We start from the raw sequence: 4876 nt of genomic DNA, 5'->3' as shown, positions 1-4876 counted from the left end.
ATTTTCACTAGTCACTGTGCCAGTCACAAATGATCATCCTGCACCTGAACTCCCAAGACACTTTACTTGTATATTCCTTATAACAACCCTTCCTACTTTGTATTATACCTATGTTTTACCTCTTGTATTAGAATATATGGTCCATAAAGGCAGGGTCATATTCCATCTTTTCCTCCCCACATATCTTGGTTTTCATAAATAATGCTGCAATAAACATAAAGATGCATTTATCTTTTTGAATTCAAGTAATAAAAAGTTTTTGCTATGAAAGCAAACCATCCACAAAACAAAAAGGCTACCTACTGAATGTGAGAAGATATTTGTAAGTGATACATCAAATGAAGGGTTAATACCCAAAATACATAAAGAACTTATACAATTCAACACTAGAAAAACAAATAATCCAGTAAAAATATGGTCAGATGACCTGAATATACATTTTTACAGAGAGACATACAGATGGCTAATAGACACAGTGAAACATACTCACCCTTACTAATCATCTGGGAAATATAATATTAACACTACAATAAGATATTACTTTATACCTGTGAGTGTCTAAAATAAAAAAACACAAGGAAAACAAATGTTGGCCACCATCAAGAAAAAAAGGAATCCTCATGCACTGTTGGTAGAAACATAAGTTGGCTCAGTCACTATGGATAGCAGTATGGAGGTTCCTCAAAAACCGGAACTAGTATATATTCCAGTAATTATGCTACTGAATATTTTTTAAGTAGTCTTCACACACAATTTGAGGCTCTGTTTCTCCACCCGGAGTTCAAGAGTCACATGCTCTACTGATTGAGCCAGCCAGGCACACTCCCCCACTACTGGATATTTTATCAAAGAAACAAAAACTTTTTTCTACTGTTTTAAATAATATTTTTATGATTTTTTAAATGTTGATTTCTTTTTGAGAGAGAGAAAGACAGTGCGAGTGGGGAGGAGCAGAGAGAAGGCGAGAGAATCCGAAGCAGGCTCTAGGCTCTGAGCTGTTAGCACAGAGCCTAATGTGGGGCTCAAACTCATGAATCATGAGAATGTGAACTGAGCTGAAGTTGGATGCTTAACCAACTGAGCCACCAAGTCGCCCCATTTTTAATAATATTATTAAAAGCCAGTGAGCAGCTACAGTCACAATTGAAAAGTAGACAGGTAAAAATAAAAATAAAAATAAAAATAAAAAAAATAATAAAAATAATAGGTATTCAAACTATTGAGTTCAAAGTTTGCAGTTTTGGCCCTCGCTTAAGTGCGGTTGACCAGACTGTACAGGATCCCATAGGCGAAGTAGATAGAAAACCCAATCAGCATCCAGACACCAAGTCGGGCCCAGGTGTCAGCTGTCATCTGCATCATAAGGTACACATTCACAAAGATGCTCAGTAGTGGGAGGAGAGGCAGAGCAGGGACCTTAAAGTAAAGGGGACTGAAGCTCTGGGGCTGTCTCCAGATGACCCCAGTGAGCCCAGTGATGAGCACCAGGAGCAGCACAACCACTGAAATCCACACTGGGTATCCAGAAAGCAGAGCTGGCCACTGGGCTATCACTAAGCAAAGAAGAATGAGCAGCAAAGCAAGGAGTGAAGAGCAAACAAAGACAATCTGGCCAGAGAGTGGAGTGGGGATGGGGCTGCCTGGAAACAGTAGTCGCTGTAGAGTCAGTGTCATTGGTGCAGTTATATTCTGCTGCTGCAACTCTACTTCATTTCCCTCATTCTTCCTCTCAGGCTGATATCGGAGGATGAGAACACAAAGAGCAACCATGGAGTAAGATATTAGGGTCCCAATAAACATGAGATCCACAATATCAGTGAGTCCAAAGAAGAAGACTATGATTACTGAAATAATGAAAAAGATCACAAAAGTCCCACGCTGAACGATTTGCAAGGTAAGGATTCTGGCAAGGACAGGGAATAGGAGGCCATCCTGTGCCATCTTGTATAACATTTCATGTATGAGGGGAAAAAAATCATAGATACTTCCAAAAAAACAAAAGAAAAAGCCAAACACTACAACATAATAGGCAGGTGCCCAGCCAATAAGGAGAAATGCCTCAGGCAAGGTGCTCCCAGGTTGAAGCTGGTAGTAAGGCACCATAAGTGTAAGTGCTAATGAGACACCAAAATACAGCACAAAGCAGATGAACAGTGAAATCACAATGCCCCTGTAGATGGAACGTTGGGGATCCTGGGCTTTTTCAACTCTGGTAACAATTTCCTCAAAACCTATGAATACATAGAAACACGAGGCTGTTCCACGGAGAATCCCCTCGAAGCCAAAAGGCACAAATCCTCCAGAACCCAAGGGGCCCAAGCTAGAGGTGTCATTGAGTCCAGCCTTTATGTAGTCCTCTTCTGTGAGCTTCCAGTGGTGCAGGTCCCCCTTAATGAAGCCAGACATGATGACAAAACTGATAACCAAAATTTTCACCAATGTGAGCACTTTGATAGCTGAGGAAATGGAGTAATACCAGAAATCAATGAGAAAGAGCACAAGGAATATAGCAATGAAGTTTAGATGTTCTTCTCCAAGGAAGTGGGAAATATGTGGTATGATACTTTCATGCAAGGTCGCACGCAGGTACTCAAAAGCTAAGAAGAGTATGTGGAAATAAATGACTGTATCAGCAACAAAGGAGAGGATGAGGTTCCAGCCAGTGATGAAGGCCCAGAGTTCACCTACAGTGACATAGCTGTAGAGATATGCAGAGCCAGAATAGGGAATGCGAGCACTAATCTCTGCATAGCACAGCCCAGCCAACATAGAGGATAGGTAGGCCACCAAAATACAAATCACAAAAGATGGTCCTGCTTGATTTCTGACCACCTCACAAGCCAGGACATACACACCTACACCCAGTGTGCGACTCACACCCAGGGTCACTAAATCCAGAGTGCTCAGCCTTCTCCATGGGTCATTCTCAGCCACCGGTTCCTCCAGTGTGGGTCTGCGTACCAGTTTCTGACCAAATCTACGAAGTGCCTGAAGCAGCATTCTAGCTGGAATTGAAGAGGATTCCAGGATGAGAGATCTGGAGCAAGCCCAGGTAGCAGTGTCTGGGATCAGATGCGGTGAGTATGAGTTAAGCCAAGTTGAGTTGGGGCTGCCAAGGTCCGTTACTCAGGCTTCAAGATTGCTGCTTTGGTTTTCATCTGGTATGTGAAACCTCTTTAAAATGCCTAAATAAACAATAAATATTTACTTAACAAAGGTATTCAACCAACTAACCAAAGCACAGAAGTCCCATGTCACCTGTTGCAGTCCAAGTGTCTCAGAAACTGAAACCAAAAGATCACTAAAAAAATTCAACCCTGCTTTCCCCCAGAAAACTGTCAAATATCTACCAACATTCCCATTTTTTATACACCAATAACAAAATCCCATTTGGGTTCATCATACTCATGTAGCTTCATGTACTAATTAAGCTGTAGGACAAAATGGAGCATGAATTTCTTGTGCAATAATTTACACATGGGATGTTGGTGTGGTGTTTCAACATAAGGTATGACACATTACTTCATGCACCAGAGGGCCTTCTTGCAGTAATAGAACCATTTCTTAAATATCATCTGAGTTAAAAATACAAATAGTGGTCCCAGAGTCTTAAGACTCTGTCCTCAAATCAGTACCCAAGGTCAGATGGCCCATTTCTCCTCATTCTGCATCATTCTTTTGGCTGTACTGATGGCAAAGAATATGCAGTCCAACCTTCCCTTTACCAACGTAGGCCCACAGTGGTGCTATGAGAAGAGAGGAAGAGGGAGAAAGAGGCATGACCTTCATAACTCCCTGCAAGAAGTAGAGAAATCAGGCTGCCTGGTGAGGAAACACTGGAGGAATAGGTGCATAAGCCAACCAAAGGTTCATTACTAAGAAGGGTAAGGAGCCAGAAAGGCCATTTTGTGAATTCTGACATTCAGTAATCTTCACCCAGCAACTAGCAAAACATAACTACAATTTAAAAAAATTTTACATTTATTTATTTTTGAGTGACAGAGAGACAGAGTGTGAACAAGGGAGGTGCAGAGTGAGAAAGAGACACAGAATCTGAAGCAGGCCCCAGGCTCTGAGCTAGCCGTCAGTACAGAACCCCATGCGGGGCTCAAACCCACAAACCGTGAGATCATGACCTGAGCCGAAGTCGGATGCTCAACCGACTGAGCCACCCAGAAGCCCCAACTTAATACAATTTTTACGTTCACAATTATGAGAGTGTGATGGGTAGGGAGGAAATAAATGGGTCACCTAGCTCAGTAGCTCACAATCAAAACATTTCCTTCTGTCTCCTCCCTCTCTGGGTTCCAGGAGAGAAGGGGAGCTCACTTCTGCAGACAGTCTCCTCACTGGCCACCCTGTGCTCAGTAAATACCCTGCACCATCTGTGATGTCAGTGTCCAGACACCTGGAGACCCTGCCCTGCTCTTGTAAGCTTTTATTAAAGTACGAACTTGTAACTCCCTATTAATTTTCCAATATAGTTATTGTTTCACTCACTCAAACCATGGACTTAATATGCCAAATAAATTTTCTTAATGAAGGAATCCTGCGTGTGGTTCCTTCTTCCTCCTGCTCTGCTGCTGCCATTCAAATGGCCCCATCTTCAAGTGAAATATGGCTTTTGGTGAACAATTCACAGAAATGTCGCTGAAATGAGTAGTGGAAAACAGAGAAAACAAAGTTGTACAGCTCCCACTCTCCTACTACTCAGGCTTTGGTTTTGGGAGAATTTTAGGAAATGTTGTCAGAGTTGTTTTTAATAGTTTATTGTCAAATTGGTTTCCATATAACACTCGGTGCTTCTCCCCACAAATGCCCCCCTCCATGACCATCACCCCCACCCCCTTCCCCTCCTCCTTCAGTTCTCAGGTTT

At 42.2% G+C, this 4876-nt stretch overlaps 1 pseudogene; it reads right to left on the bottom strand.

Annotated features, from left to right (window-relative positions):
* Positions 1–1251: 1251 nt before the first annotated feature.
* LOC115305272 lies at positions 1252–3058 on the bottom strand (annotated as a pseudogene).
* Between the last annotated feature and the right edge of the window lie 1818 nt (positions 3059–4876).

This window comes from Suricata suricatta, chromosome 10 (genome assembly GCF_006229205.1).
Source record: "Suricata suricatta isolate VVHF042 chromosome 10, meerkat_22Aug2017_6uvM2_HiC, whole genome shotgun sequence".
Classification (NCBI taxonomy): domain Eukaryota; kingdom Metazoa; phylum Chordata; class Mammalia; order Carnivora; family Herpestidae; genus Suricata; species Suricata suricatta.
Note: the sequence above shows the minus strand (reverse complement) of the source record. Positions and strands in the feature narration are given on the sequence as shown.